The 16,821-nt window shown below is 46.0% G+C and overlaps 1 long non-coding RNA gene across 1 annotated transcript in view; it reads right to left on the minus strand.

Moving 5' to 3' along the window:
• Positions 1-2,748: 2,748 nt before the first annotated feature.
• Positions 2,749-16,821, minus strand: part of LOC145512858 (uncharacterized) — a 138,013-nt gene continuing 123,940 nt past the window's right edge. The window contains exons 11-14 of the long non-coding RNA XR_014058859.1: positions 15,968-16,320; positions 9,609-9,701; positions 4,501-4,616; positions 2,749-3,060 (exon numbers count right to left, since the gene is read on the minus strand). This is a non-coding gene — a long non-coding RNA (uncharacterized LOC145512858). The remainder of the gene's footprint in view (positions 3,061-4,500; positions 4,617-9,608; positions 9,702-15,967; positions 16,321-16,821) is intronic.

Raw genomic sequence — 16,821 nt, forward strand, 5'->3', positions numbered from 1 at the left:
GGAAGCAAAGAGAAACCACTAGAGTCCACTTGGCCACCAACCAGCAACAATAATGAAAAAGCAGTTCCAATGGAGGCTCGGAAGTTGAACTAAGCAAACATTTCAGCTCGTGGTTTGGTTTATGTCTCTCTACTTTGAGAAAAGAGATTTAACAGTTTACACCAGCTGGAGCCCTCTCCCAACTCACAGGTGGATCTGATTTCTGCCCATTCCTCTCTACTTCACCAGACAGGGAGCCTCTTTAACTATCTCTACTGCATGCTGTACTCCGTTTTGGGCTCCTGGATCAAGCAAGACCTCAGATGGGGGAATGGCAGGACCTAGAGCTGCAGTCCTGTAGACATGTGCTGAGTCAGTCTGGCAGCTGGTCTATAGCTTTGCTCAAGCTGGCTTGAGCTCCAGGTGTGGGCTTCTGACTCATTCACCATTTCTACCTTGATTCCCTTAGTTTCTGAGACTGGGTTTCTTTATCTTTCCCCTCATGCTTCATGTTACAGCCATCTCTTAATCTGAAGTCTTGCCTTTGAGTTCCAGTACCTACCCTTCTCTCCAAATTATACCTAATACTTCCCTCCCTCCAATGTAGACCTTCTAGCCTGGATCTGCCTGACTAGCCAGGAGGATGTTCATTGGTTATCTCCAAACCTCCTGTAGGCCAGCCCATCCCTCTGGACTTCTAGATCACCTATTACTGAGACCATTCTCCACCACCTGACTTGCTTTGGTGGGTCTCTCGTGTCTTGGCCAACCTTGTGTGACCTATTCCCTGCCCTCTAAGCCACTGTTGTGCTCAGTGGTTTTAAAATCATTAACCCAACAGCCAGCAAGCACTTATTTATGAAGCACCATCTACATGGTTGGTGCTATGGGAGCAATGTTGCCCAGCCAAATGACAAATGAGAGGCAATAAACATCAGTTTGTAGTGATATGAAACCAAATGTGGCCTTGTTCATTTACCCTTATGGGAGAATTATTTGACCAAGACTGTTGGTTATCTGTTGCTATATAACAAATTACCTCAACATCTAGTGGCTTAAAATAAGAGAAAAATAATCTCTCTCATAGGTTCTGTGGGTAGAGTATTAAGAAGTGGTTTAGCTGGGCAACTATGACTCAGGACTTCTCATGAGGTGTAGTTAAGATGTCAGACAGATTGCAATTATCTAAAGGTTTGTCTGGTGCTGAAGGGTTTACTTCCAATGTAATGCATACAATTTGGTGCTGAGTGCTGAGAACACCATATTTCTCCCCATAGACCTCTACGTAGCTTCGTAAGTGTTCCCATGACATGTTGGCTGGCTTTCTCCAGAGCAAGTAATCCAAGAGACCAAGGATGGGGAAGCAATGTCTTTTATGACTTAACCTTGGGAGCCACAGTTGTCACTTCCACCATATTCTATTGGTCACATAGGTCAGATTCAATGTGGTGGGGGCAACATAAAGGCACAGATAATAGAGCTGAGGGTCACTGGGGACCATCTTGGAGACTGACTACCATGCCAAAGAACACTTTAGCTTAGAGGTCAGGAAGAAAATCAGTTTTATCTATTATGAAGATAATATTTGTTTAATGCTTTAATATTGGAACAGTGCCTAGCACGTAGTAGGTACTCAATAAACACTGAAGGAATGCATGATTGAGTGAACCATATAGATATATATTACTTTCAGGAAGTACTTTGTAGTTTATAAAGTACTTTTCTAGGTCTTATACAATCTGATTATCACCTCTGTGTGGGGGATCAGACTAGCATTATTAACCATGTTTATAGAAGTATTGATATTAATATGCAGTGTTACTAATACCATTTTATTTCTGGTATGTAAAACATCACCCAAAGTCACACAGTTTAATCTTATGCTCTTTCTCCCCTGGTCTAGTCATACCCCAGGATCATGCTGTAACCCCAGTTCACCAGGCTATTTCCATCTCATTGCCTCTAAGGTACGTTTTTTGAAGTATAGGTGAAATGACCCTTGGGAATCTGAGCCAACTGCCTTTTATGGTTTACAGGGAAGATTCACTGTGAAGCTAGTGACACTTAAGGCTCTTTACTTGCACTCGCCTTTTCAGGGCAATTCCAAACACTTTAGCAAGTAAGAACCATTTATCTGTGACTTCATGTAACAAACTGAAACCATTCCAGAAGATGGTAACCGCTATTAGGCAACATTTACAGTCACTCATGACAATGCAACTGTAAGCATTTGTGCAAACATCAGTGGGTTCTCAGAATAGATGTTATGGCCAGCTGATTTCCTTAATCTCACAGGAGAAATCTTTCTTCCATGACACCTGAAGTTGCTGACGGTTTCACCATTTCCGACAGTTACATTTTTTTTTTCAGGTTTGTCTCCTGGGTGGAATATTTTGCTAAATAATTGAGAATATTCAGATAAAAATGAATCGATTATGGACTTCCCTGATGGTACAGTGGATAAGAATCGGCCTGCCAATGCAGGAGTCACATGTTCAATCCCTGGTCTGGGAAGATTCCACATGCCATGAGGCAACAAAGTCCATGTGCTACAACTGGTACGGACAACTGCTGTACTTCACAGCTACTGAAGTTTGTGTGCCTAGAGCCTGGGCTCTGCAACAAGACAAGCCCCTATGGGCCATAACTATAAAAAGCCCACATGTAGTAACAAAGACCCAGTGTAACCAAAAAAAAAAAAAAAGAATCCACTCTGAAATCCATGAAATGCACATAAATTGGTCTGATATCAAGAAATGAATTGTAACATTTCAGTGCCCAAAGCAGTAATTCATTAGGAAGAAGTACATTTTTGAAGATAAGCAATAAAAACAGGGCCTCAGACTATTGATAATTCCATCTCTAGGGAGGGGCTCACCTGGGTGGGTGGATGTTCCCCTATGAAGAAATATCCCATTCTCCATCCAGGGTCTGTAGGATGTAGTTCCTAACAACCATAGCCAGAGAGGGGACCCCAGTGACCTTGGCCTTCTTCTGCAGGCTTATGACTGCCCCGCTCCTCCTATGATGCATGCGACCCAGCCTCTCTTTAACAAGCCAGTTAGGAGTTCTTAGACATCACTAGATAAAAAGAAACCCAGAAGAAACATTCAGTATTTATATAAAGTAAATATTTGCGTCCCCTGGCTACTCTATCCTCCTTCAGTTTCAGAAGAACCTTTGTCTCTGGACTAGTCTGGCTGAAGTTATTTTTCTCACCATCTGTAAGGGGGATTTTCCAATTTTTTCCAACAAGAAAATAACCCTTGGGCCAAAGGAACTGTGAAAATGTTTAGTCTCCAGAAAGGCATGCGGACTCTCAGGGCGGCAGAAGCCCTGCAACTCAATTTTGAAGAGTGCCATTTTGTCATTGATGAAATAGCCTCTCTTGCTTTGCCTTGGCACACTCAGTGTCAAATTTCTGGCCCACAGTTCACAATAACTGTCCTTTAGGATGTCATGAAGAGATGACAGGGTGGGGTGCTGCAGGAATGCACAATTATTTAACTAGGTGGTGTGTAGCAAGAGAAGGGATGCTGGGCTGGGAGTCTGGAGAGCTGGCTCTAGTTTCAGTGTTCTTGTTGTGTGATCACAAGCAAGTCATTTCCTTCCCACGTGCCTTAGTTTCCCCAATTGTAAAAAGTGTGATGAACTGGTCAATCTCCTTTTTAGTCTTAATGATTTATGAGCTACTCTGAGAGGGGGCCTAGTGAGGCCAGGGTCAGGGTGGTCTGTACAAATGGTTTATATATGAAATGAGTGATGAAGGAGACCATTCCCTATGTATTCTTGAGGGGACAAGAGCAGTTTTACAGCATATACTGAGTTGGCCAAAAAGTTCGTTTAGCTTTTTGCATAACATCTTACTTTTTGGCCAGCCCAATATTTGTACTAGTGAACTGTATCACACCAGGCCAATGGATGTGAGGGATACTTGTTGGGAAGGAGGGGGCGATGGTGATGATCAAAGCCAAGTTGACAAAGACTTGGTTCAGGAAGACAGTGTTCACACTGACGATCAAGGCAATCCGCAAGCTGGGTGAACAGTTAGGTACCAAGGGACAGTCAGAAGGCCAAGGTTAAAGCAAGACAAAGTGAGGAAGTGAATAGCATACACAGTGGCAGCTGAAACAGCTTGTAAGAGAGGCCCCTCCTGCCCCATTCAGAGAGCCTTTTACGTGCTTCCTGCTGAATCAGGTGCTGATGGTAAGGGCTCCACACTTGGACAACCCACTGTTTTCCAGCTCAAGTTGTGGGGAGAAAGTGAGGGTGACTGCAGTGGGATGTGAACCCATCCAGTGTTTTTATATGACTGAATATTTATGCACATAAATATGCAAAATAATTTTTTTGAAATGAAATATAAAATATAAACAATAATCAATTCATATCAACTTTGAAAATCAACATTAAGATAAAATTTTACCCTTAATACTAAGGTGGAGTTGCTACTTAATCTCTTGAAAATGCAATTGAATGTTTAAAAATGTTTTTATGAATATAAAAATAAAACTATGATACCTGAAATAAAATGTGCAGGTGGAAACATAAGTAGATAACATGATTCTGGCTTTCAATGTCTCTCTGTGGTCAACATAAAGAATCAGTCTGATGCCTCTGGTATGTTATGGCTGGGCCTGCCAATAAAAGTATTATAATTTGTTTACTATCACAAAATAGCCCCTGTGTAACTGTTGTGAATACAGCATTGATTTTTAAAACTGAGGTACAATTGACATATTACATTATATTAGTTTTAAGTTATAACATAGTGATTCAAAATTTGTGTATGCGTTAATTCTCGAGTGCCTCCGGGACCACCCACTGGAATATGGAGAGAAACAAGAAACAGACATTCAGCGAGACAAGGAGAGGCGACTTCACTCCATACGAATCTGTAACATTCATATCTAACAGCAAGAATATAAAGTCTTAGCCTTGACTCTTACCTAAGTGTATCCGCTGCTCACATCCTGCCTATGCTCTGAAGGGAGTTCATCTCCAAGATTGGTGGCAGCACAGCCACAAAGCTTCCTGACTTGTGGACAATTGCTTTTTGATTGACAAACACAGGGCAAGAGATGTGAAGTCTTTTCCTGGGCCTAACTGGTGTTACTCATGAGAATGGATGTTTAGGATTAATGGCTGTGTGGTGCCAATGCCAAACTCTGGATCCCTAGTGACAGAAGCATGCTCATGTTCTTTAATACATCCATTTACTTTGCATATGAGACCTGGTAAAGCAAGGACTTAGAGAGGGAGCCCCTTTTGCCTGGGTCTTGCCAAGTTGATGGATGTCTTAGCCAAAGGATGCCAATAGGGATGGATGATGGCTAAAGATTACATGTTCAAGGTAGAAAAGAAACTGAACCATAGGGAAAGAAGGTTCTATTTTTTTAGGTTCCTTTGGGCAGTTTTCCCGAAACTCTCTTCCTCCCTTAAATACAGAATGAATCACCATTGTTTCACGACTTGATACATATTTATAATTATTACAAATGACATCTTATATAATTTTATTGAAATATTTTAGAAGATTCTTTTTTGATATGAACCATTTTAAAGTATTTATTGAATTTGTTACAATATTTGCTTCCGTTTATGTTTTGGTTTTTTGACTGCAAGGCATGTGGGATCTGAGCTCCCCAGCCAGGGATCGAACCTATACCCCCTGCATTGGAAGGCAAAGTCTTAACCACTGGATCACTAGGGAACTCCCTATAATTTTAAAAATATGTTAATCTTTGCTTTCCTGGCTGGGTTGAAAACTTGGGAGTCAAGTAGGTGTCTTAAGTGTCCCTGTCTGTAGCAGAGTGACAGCTGTAGCACAGGCATGCAGGCAGGAGAGGCCCATGAGTAGTAAGAGCTTGTGCTTTGGAGCCAGACGCTCCTGAATTTGAATCCTGGTGGCACCACTTCCCAGCTGGGTGACTCTGGAAATGTCTAAACACCCCTAAGCCTCTGTCTATTCATCTAAAAATGGGGATAGTGACATTCCCACCTTCTATGGTTGTTCTGAGGCTTACTTATAGTGGTATGTATGAAATATTTAGCACAGTGTTCAGTGTTGTGGTTATTCTATTATTTACCTACACGGAACCGTCTCCTTGTCTTGCCTCAGTGTTGCCATGTAGACACACCAGGCTGTGTACACCAGGGCACTTGCAAGGCTATTGCCAGGAGGTATAATTGTTAGGTCACTTTCTAAACTTAAACAGGACACAGTGTGTGGAAGGCCTGCAGGTCTCTGAGCTGACTGGGAGAGAGGAAGGATTAAGGAACCCATCACAGCTGAAAGAGTCCTGGGACACATGAAACGTAGATGTTCAGTTGTCATTCTCCTCCTGGAGGGTGACGCTCTCTGGCAAATATTTCCTTCATTAATGGGGTGGTGGTGACGGCCCTGTCCTGAAGCAGCTCCCATCAAAGGCTGGGGAGCCTGGGAGGGAGGTGTAACTTGAGACTTCGCTCCAGAAGGCCTGGAATCTCAGGGGAAACAGCCCCAGCCTGCAGACCAGCAGACTTGCCAGGCTTCCTCCATCTCTGGGGTGGCCTCCAGGACCTGCTTACAGCCTGGAGAAACACATGGGCTGTCGTGGGCTGGGGTGTTCCTACCTGTCAGCTGACTCTCAATTACCTGCATGGGCCCTGAGAGTCACCCTGCTTTCCACTGCCCCACTGACCACAATATCTGCTATTTTAGGCCTTGGGAGGCAGGGTCTGCAGCCCGTGTGCTATGCTGTCAGTGGAGCAGTCACTCGACAAACATTTGTAACCTCTGATTCATCTCCGGACGCGGGGCCGGGTGTGCAGAGGACAGGAAGAGGGTTGGAAAGCTCTTCATTCCACAGCTTACACTCTAGTTGGGAAAAGACATGGCTGTTCTCCAGCTGTTAATGTAATAAATGTATATCCTAAGTGTCACATTACTGTTTTGGAGGGCAAGGGAAGGCCTGGACAGTTGACTGGGGTGATCGAAGAGGGAGTCTCAGAGTAAGGGGGCTTGCTTTTCGTGTAGGATGACTCCCTGGACTTGCAGTTGCCCTTCTCTCTGCAGGCCTTGCACAGCCAGCTTAGGTGCCACCCTCGCCCAGCTGCCAGGATTTGGGGGAGGATGTAGAGGAGGGGAGTCAGCCTTTTGCCCAGACTAGTATGAGAGTGTAATTCTTCCAGCAGCCTGAGATGAGGTTTGCAGATCACTTCTCATGAATACCCCAGGCTCTGGGGCAGCTTTTAGAAAAGGCAAAACACCATGAAACAACTTGCCCAGCTTAAAGAAGAGAGGGGAGGAAAGAGAGTTCCTGCTGGGGTGGGAGAGAAGCCACCTGTCAACTCCCAACAATGACTTGGCAGCCAGGTGATGGAGCCACCTTGGTATCAGATCTTCCAGCCCCCATCAAGCCTTCAAGTGACCGCAGCCCCAGCCAACATCTTTTTTTTTTTCCATTTCTCATTTAAAAATTTATTATTGAATGAAGAATACAAAGAGACAAGATAAAATACATTTTGACATGAGAAAATGTCTGTGATACATAACTAAGTGTGACTACAAAACTGAATATAAAGTGTGATCATATAGATCAGGGTTTCCCAACCTTAGCCATGTTAACAATTTGGGCCAGGTAATTCTTTGTTGTAGGGGGCTGTCCTGTGCATTGTAGGATGTTTAACACCATCTCTGGCCCCAATACATCAAAGGTCATTAGTATTCCCAAAGGTACTTCTCTCACAACCCAGCAGTGACAACCAACAAATCTGCAGACAACGCCGGATGTCCCCTGGAGTCACAGTGACCCTGGATTGAGAACCACTAATATAGGTGTGGGGTTTCCCAGGTGGCGCAATGGTAAAGAATTCACCCGCCCAGCCAACATCTTGACGTCATCAAAGACCCAAACCTGAACCACCAACCTAAGCAACTCCTTAGATTCCTGACCCACAGAAACTGAGAGAGATAAGAACTGTTCACTGTTTTAAGGCACCAAGTTTTGGGGTAATCTGCTACATAGGAAGAGATAATGAATGCAGGAGGGTAGATATCTCTTGGGCTCATGTGTCAGGATTGGTGGGATTCCACTTGACATTTCTACTGTCCATCCTGTTGGAAAGTCCTTCATCATGAGAGAGAGAAAGAGAGAGAGACAGAGAGAGAGAGAGAAGAGCCATGGTGCCCCTTTGTCCTCTGCAGAGCTGGGAACAGAGAGCAGACAACTCAGGCTGCCTCTTTGGCTCTCAGCTATGCTAGCCAGCAATGCTTTGACCATTTTACCAGGAGTCAGCAAACTCTCCCTTAGAAGGCCTGATAGTATTTTAGGCCTTGCAGGGCATACACAATATCTCTTGTTGTTGTTAGGTCACTCAGTAGTGTCTGACTCTTTGCAACCCCATGGACTACAGCCCACCAGACTCCTCTGTCCATAAGACTTCCCAGGCAAGAATACTGGAGTGAATTGCCATTTCCTTCTCCAGGGGATCTTCCCAACCTAGGAAACAAAACCCGCGTCTCCCATGTCTCCTGCATTGGTGGGCAGATTCTTTATCACTGAGCCACCACAGAGCCCTGATATCTCTGTTACAATTACTCAGTACTGCTCTTGCAGCAAATAAAAAGCATTAGACAATACACAAATGAACGAGCATGGCTGAGTTCTAATACAACTTTACTTACAAAAACAGGGGAGTGATTCATGGTCTGTAGTGTTCTAATCCCAGGTTGTTGTTTTTTTTTTTTTAATAAATTTATTTATTTTAGTTGGGGGCTAATTACTTTACAATATTGTAGTGGTTTTTGCCATACACTGACATGAATCAGCCATGGGTTTACATGTGTTCCCCATCCTGAACCCCCCACCCACCTCTCTCCCCATCCCATCCCTCTGGGTCATCCCATTGCCCCAGCCCTGAGCATTTGTCTCATGCATCGAACCTGGAATGGTGTTCTGTTTCACATATGATAATATGCATGTTTCAATGCTATTCTCTCAGAACGTCCCACCCTCACCTTCTCCCTCAGAGTCCATAAGACTGTTCTATGCATCTGTGTCTCTTATTCTGTCTCGCATATAAGGTTATCATTACCATCTTTCAAATTCCATATATATGCATTAGTATACTGTATTGGTGTTTTTCTTTCTGGCTTACTTCACTCTGTATAATGGGCTCCAGTTTCATCCATCTCAATAGAACTGATTCAAATGTATTCTTTTTAATGGCTGAGTAATATTCCATTGTGTATATGTACCACAGCTAATCCCGGGTTTTTACAAAGGAAAAACACATTACGGGAAGGTCTGTGGCCAGATAGGCTCAGAGAGCCAGCAGGACACTTCCCATAAAGGGGAAGGAGCTCCTAGCTGCAGGAGGTCAAGATATTTAGCTTCTCTTGCAGACAAAACTACATGTGAAGAATATGTAAGGGACCTCCAGGTTTACTGACAGTCTGAGCATCTGCTAGGTATGTTACTGAGGAAATGGCCCCACCTACTGAAAAGTCCCTTTCAGCCCCTGGAAGAATTGTGTGCCAGGCACTGCTCCAGTGGTTACTGCTTTCACACATATTATCTCCCCTTTTCCTTATCTCCAGTTATTGTTGTATAGCAAATTAGCCCCAGGCTCAATGGCTCACTCACATGGCTGGAAGGTTGGTTCCCCTCCACATCAGTGTCTCCAGGAGGCTGCTTGAGCATCCTCACAATATGGCAACTGGCTTTCTCCACAGCTACCTATCAAGAAGACCAAGAAGGAGCTGTAATGCTTCTATGACCCAGCTCTGGAAAGTCACACATCAGCATATCTGTTGCATTCTATTGTTAACCTAGGTCAGCCCTGATTCAATGTGAAAGGGACCATACAAAGAGCAAGAATACCAGGAGATAAGGATCACTGGGGTAATATCAAAGGCTGGGTAGAATGAGTGAGTCCTAAGATTGGTGTCACACTAACTGTGTGCATGCGTGTGCGTGCTCAGTTGCGTCCGACTCTTTGTGACCCTTTGGACTATAGTTCACCAGGCTCCTCTGTCCATGGGATTTTTCAGGCAAGAATACTGGATGGGTTGCCATTTCCACCTCCAGGAGATCTTTCCAGCCTGGGGATTTAACCTGTGTCTCCTGTATTGCAGGCAAATTCTTTACCACTGAGCCATCCAGAAACTACAAAATCTTGCCCACTTAAGTTTGGTGGTTGTGTGAGAAGGAGTAAATGGAATGGACCCTTATCACCTGTTTGCTCAAGTCTGTATAGGTGACTTGTTTTTCCAGGCCCTTAATATTGAGGGCAATAAGGCTAGGTACCAATGGCTGTGGTTTATAGCTATATTTGACCAAAAGTTTTCATTATTGGGATTCTATCCTTGAGGCTCTGCCATTCCTGAGAGTCTGCAGTAAATGTTTGTCATTCTAATTTGGCTTCCCAGCATCTGAATACCTTCCTAGATGAATTTCCCATTGTGTGAGTCTCGGTAGGGGTGGGTTCCTGCCTGCTGCTTCAGTTTGTCAGTCTTTGATTTAGCCTATGTCTCTCCCAAACCCCTTTGATCTTTAAGTTAGCTATTCAGTTTCTGGTTTACAACCAGGAATCCAGGCTGTCCCTGCAACTCCAGGAGCTACACTCAGAGGAAGCTCATTTGGTGCCAAAGCCACTGCATCTCTAATGCTAGTATAGTAACAGTTGACAGAGTAGAACACAGACCTCAGAGTCAGACAAATCTAGATCTGAATCCCAACTGTGCCGCTTTAATGCAACAAGTTAACTTTCAACAAGTTTTTAAACTGTTCTGAACTTGCATTCCTTCACCCATGAAATTAAGAAAGCAACATTTAGCTTGCAAGATTGACCTGAGGGCTAGCATATAGCATTGTGCCTGACACTTAGTAGACGCTTAATAACTGCCCTTGTATAGTAAATGATAATGGTTCCCACGTGGTGCAATGGTAAAGAATCCGCCTGCTGGTGCAAGAGATGTGGGTTCGATGCGCGGGTTGGGACGATGCTCTGGAGTAGGATATGGCAATCCACTCCAGTATTCTTGCCTGGAAAATCCAATGGACAGAGGAGTCCGGTAGACTACAGTTCATGGGGTCACAAAGAGTCAGACATGACTGACACACACACTATGGCCACTACCATGCAGACGTGACAGTAGTTACATAGCAGGCAGCAAGGAAAGCATTTCTCTCACTCTGGCCTCAGGGTACTTCCCAGCCTAGATGTGGACACATGTAGAACACACCACAGGCCATCAAGACTCATCTCTGGCTTTCATGCTCTATATGGAGTCTGCTGGAACAAATGAGAACTGCTCTTATATAATAATGGTGGCAATGATGGACATGTGCTGTGCTTCCTCCTTATGTAAATCCCTTTCAGGGTTCCTTGAAGATGCAAACTTACTCCTATCTGATGACAGGTCTTTGGAACTTGAACTTCCCAATCTCTCAATAATAACCACTCTTTAGATTTCTCAAAGCTGATCCTACCTGCAGAGTTGAATAGACTCATCCAATAAAGAACTTGCTTCAAGTCCTCTAGGAACAGTCCACAGCATGACTGAAAGATGCCCCAGTTTCATCAGCAGTGCTTTGCAAATGGAACTCTTTGTGGCCTGCCCTGAGAATCTAGAGCATCCAAGGTGGGCCTGTTACTTCAGGCCCTGTTGTGGTCCTTACACTGTGGTCTCAGGTCATTCAGGACTTTGGCCTGTGTCCCTAGCCTGATAAAGCCTCGAGGCTACTAGAGACTCACTCAATGGAAAAGCACATTCTGAGATGCTCAGCTCCAGTAGGAACTCTGATTTCTCCAGTCCCTTCTTTGAGTGGGAAAGCTGGTCTGTGGTGTTTCCCTTTGTCGATCACGGCTGCTGAGTCAGTGCTGGTTGTTCACAGGTGGTTTCAGTCCCACCCCATGTGGGTCTCTCCGAAGTTTGCTTGAGTTGCTACATCGTGGCACTGACTTTCCCAAGAGAAAACACACCATCATTTCTGTAACATCCTCTTAGCTACCTATCCTTTTATGTAGGCAAGGAGGGACCACACACTGGGTGAATACCTAGAGGCAAGAGTCATGTGGGCCCTTTTGGAGGCTGGACACTACACATCTCACTCCAAATAAGAGTGCTCATAGGTGGTAGAAAGTGTCCTGTATATAAAGAAAGAGATGGAGGCTCTTACTGGTCTCCGTATGGTGGGCTGGAGAGGACTGGGGGTTGGCAGTCAGGACCTGGGCATCAGTATTGGCTCTGCTCTGGCCTCCTGTGTGTCCTTGAATGAGTCACATCCCCTGGTGGATCTCTAGTTTTCTTAACTATGGATAATAAAGGCTTTTGAACTTGGGTCAGTGTGGCATAGGGGCCCAATCCCTGCCACTTAGCCAGTTCCTTCATTTCTGTGGACTTCCATTTCCTCATCTGTAAATGTAAGGATAAGAACACCATCTCCCTCCTAAGACTGATGTGGGGAATAAAAGCTGTGCCATGTACTAATTCCACCACATAGAAGGTGCTCAGTAAATGTCTGCTGCCATAATTAGCAGCAGAGATATCAACATCACCTCTGGCTTTAACATCTTTGATTCCACAATCTGCTCTGAGCCCTGAGAAAAAGGGGCTTTTTTTTCTCAGGAGGAGGGTATCCTCCTTCTCCCCTATTGGTTCAGGCTCTTGATTCCCTCTGGGACTGGCTTTGGACAGTTGCACTCAGGTCTCCGGGGTAGACTGGGGATGTGTGTCTGTTAGTTTCTGGTTCCAGGCACTTGCAAACCTGTGACAGCTGAAACCAGGAACTAAGGACCCAGAACAGCCTCACGCTGAGAGCTGGGGCCAGCCCTTGGGACAACTGTGAAATATATGATCACAAGGTGCAGAGATGGAGCAGGCCTCAGACGTCATCTGGTCCCTGATCTGACCACCCCTCCAACCTGTGGGGCCACCCTTCCTCCTCACCAGCTCTGTGTGAACAGCTGTCTGAAGACCCACCATCTACAGCTTGAGGTCCATGGAAGCAGCCCTCAGATGACTGCCGGCTTGAGCCCTGCCTGCCCAGACCCAATCTGTGGCCATGTCATTGTACAAAGGCTTCAGCTGCAAGCCTCACCCCTCTACTAGAGACCACGGGGAAGACATCCATCCTAGCAAACCCATTCTCCTCATGCTCAGCCAGGAACCACAGTCTCTTCAGGTACCCTTGGGCTCCCAGACTCCATCCCCACACTGCTCTGTTCATTTGCTTAGCTGGCCTGCCCTGCCTCCGCTATCTCCTTTATTTCCACCTCTCCCTGACGTAAGTTCCTCTGTAACTTTGGCCTTTTCTTTGGACACTCCTTTCTCTCTGCCTGCTTTCTTCTTGGGTGGCCACGTACCACCCTCACATACCATCCTCAGGGTCAGAGGATTAGTCTGCAGTCCTCCTGGCTCCCTTAAGCCACACTTAACTTCTCTTCATCTGGTAGAAACCTCTGCTCCTTCACATTCATACCATTCACTCCACCTCCCATCCCTGATGCTTCCCTGGGCTTCTGGTCAACCATTTGCTCACTGGCCATCTTGGCTCCTGTAGTCCTTTTCACCCCAGCTTCTTCCTGATTCCTAGGCTCTTCATCCTGCATGAAGGTAACTTTTCCAAGATCCCAATCTCAACCTCATTGCCATGAACACTTTCTTACCTCAGCTACCCATTCCTTTCCCATCAACAACAGGGCATAACCTCCCAAATTCCAAATTCCAGTATCTCACTCTCTGGTCGTCATTGTCTGTCCTTCCAGCTTATTTCCTTAAGGTCCCCTGCAACAATTCTTTGACCTCATCATGAACCCAGGGCTACAGGGACCAGTTCTTCCCCACTACCCATCAGTGCCTTCACTTCCCTTTCTGTCTCAGGTTCCATGTTCCTTCACTGGACTCACTCCTTTGAACACACCTCCAACTCCCTTGCTCCTATTGGCCTCCTTTGCCTTATACCCTCCTTGCAATAACGTTTGGCCTCAGTGCAGGGCTCTTGTGTTTGTAGAGCTTCTGAAAACACATAATTTCCTTTGGACATCTGGGTGGTCACCTAAGCTGTCGGGCAGGTAGGAGGGCAGGAATTCCTATTCTGTCTTATGTATGAGGTACTAAGGCTGAAAGAGGTGAAATGCCTTTTCCAGATTTGTCTAAAACTGAGCCTCAAACTCAAGTTTCCTGGCCCCAAGGCCACCTCGCCTCTCAAAGGCAGCTCTTCTAGAATAGGTTGGGATTTGGATACTTGGTGACAAGTGTGTGAGTGGGGGAAGAGCACCCCAACAGAGGGGAGAATGTTCCCTAGTGATGGTGGGGACAGGAAAGGTGGAGGTCCAGAGAGTGGGCCCACAGTGTTCCTTACAGGCCCCATAGTGGCTGAGAAATTCTCTCAGAGGCTGTCTTGCAGAGGTGTACCGGCCATGAAATGCAAAACCCGATGCCATTGGTAAGGCACACTGTCTGAAATAGAATTCCTCCAGCTTCCTGGCCTTCTGCAAATCCCATTTCTTTCCTTGTCAGGGCTCCGGGGTCGAGGGCCCTGCTCCGCTCTGCACATCAAAGACACCACCCATTTTCCCCACACATTTCTCAGAGGCTTTTAACCAGCCTCTGACAATAAAATTGCTTTTAAATAAAAACCAAGACTCAATATTCGGCAGGAAAAGGATTAACAGGATCAGTCAGGGGATGACATCATGCTATTTTTGTTGGCACTTCCCCAGCTCAACTGTGAGGAGCCTGGGTGTGGAGGGAGGAGATACATATATACATACATATATATTTTTTCTTTCTTTTTCTTTTCAAATGACTTGGCTGCTCTGAGTCTAGGTCTGGAAAGTCTGGGGAGCTAGAGGGAGCTGGCAGATCTTGGGATGATCCTCTGTCAGGTCAGGGCATCTGCCAGCTGGAGGCAGGTGAGCATACCAGGCCTGTGGGGACAGAGCAGAGACTGGGGTGGGCTTTCTGCTGTGTCATTTTCCCGGGGCCTCAGGCAATGGGCAAGGAAAGGCCTCATTTGGTGATCATGCCTTCAACTAAGAGAAAGGTGCCTTCCAAAGTGGGCAAATGTACAACCAGTGGTGGAGACAGATTGACCTTGAGAACTAGGGCCTGGCCCAATCACCCACAGCTCTCTGGGTGATGCTACTAGGCCATGCCAGAATGACAGAGCTCTGAGGGCCTTGGAGGACACCTGCTCCACTGGTTCCCAAACTTAATTTTTTTTTTTAAGTTAAGGAATTTCAGCTTTAGGTAGCTCACTGCATACTAAAGACTGAAAGAAGACGAGCTACAAGGCTTGGAGCCTCCTGGCTGTACCCCTTTGGTTCCTAGGACTCCCTTGGAATCTAACACCAAACATATAAACCCAACACTTCTGATCATTCATTTATGAACACTTACTTAGTGCTTGCTCCATGCCTGACATTTCTCCAGGTAGAAGGGGTACTCTGGTGAGCAAAACCAGGCACAGTCACCCCAAACCCACCCCATGAGGCTTACATTTTGGTGTTGATTCATACACGTTAAATAAATAATGACACAAATAAATGTTAACTATCTCCACCCCAACATGCATGAAGAAATTCATTTGTTTCTTTTGTGCCAGATTCTTAGTACTCCAGGCTCTGGACCACTGAGCCTTTCCAACTTGGTCCCATACTCCCCTCCCACCTAACCCCCAGCACCATCCAGTCCTCCATGCATTTTTCTAGGCTTAACTTGTGTTTCCCCACCTCCAGGGCTGCCCCCTCTCCTCTTTCCTCCTTTCTCCCCCACCAGGCATCTCCAGTGTGCCTGGAAAACCCCGGACAGTCCCGCATGTCTGAAGTCTCCTCCACTGGAAGTGACCTTCTAGCCCTCCGCACCACCACTGCCTGGCCCTGGGAGGAGGGGAGCAGCCAGCGTTGGCTGGGGAGCAAGAAACCTGGACAGGATCCCCATCCTGCTGCCAAGATCTCAGATGAGTCACCAAGCTCACAGCGGAACCCATGAACTCACCTCAAGTCCAGATTTGTCTGATCATCTCAGGTGTGCCCAGCTCACCTGCCCAGTTTCACCTGGGGAAACTCCTTGAAGGCCAGGGTCCATTCTCTCTTTCATCTTCTCCCAGTGCTTTGAGCTCATTTGAAGCCAAACATGACACGTGTCTATTGGCTATGCATCTTGTTGGATGCCCCTGGGCCAGTGCCTCTCACTTGTTCATTTGCTGCTCAGAGCTTTCTTCTCCTGGGAAGACTGAAGAAGCTCCTGCTGGGGTCTCATTCAGACCCCCAAACATCTGTTGAGCACCTTTTGCTCTCCAGATCCTGTGCTCAGACGGCATCTTCTCTTCCCTTCAAAGAGTATAGGATCTAGGGGAGGAAGCAGGCAAGTAAAACCACCATGCTGTTGTTGTGTACTAGGTGGAGTCAGGGATGCCAGCCAGCTGTGGGTCTCCTCCCTCCTCCTTTCAGAATGCAGCATCATCAAAACTACAGGGGTGAGCAGAAGGTTGGGTTATCCCCCTGTCCTCTCAGGGCCTCCCCTAGTATTGGCATGTCTGCCTCCTGGAACCCTGAGTTACTGGGTATTTGAGAGGCTATGGGTCCCTTTCCTCTGAGGCCAGTGAGTAGATGAGCGCTCTTTTGTCACCCCATCATATTAGGCTTCCTAAAATAGCCATGTCAGACTGAACAAGGCATAAGTTGAGTTCTCTACTGAAGAAAAGACCCTGATGCTGGGAAAGATTGAAGGTGTGAGGAGAAGGGGATGACAGAGGATGAGATGGTTGGATGGCATCACCAATGCAATGGACATAAGTTTGAGTAAGCTCTGGGAGTTGGTGATGGACAGGGAAGCCTGGCGTGCTGCAG

Source organism: Giraffa tippelskirchi, chromosome 7 (assembly GCF_054371585.1).
Source record: "Giraffa tippelskirchi isolate mGirTip1 chromosome 7, T2T-mGirTip1v1.2.pri, whole genome shotgun sequence".
Classification (NCBI taxonomy): Eukaryota; Metazoa; Chordata; class Mammalia; order Artiodactyla; family Giraffidae; genus Giraffa; species Giraffa tippelskirchi.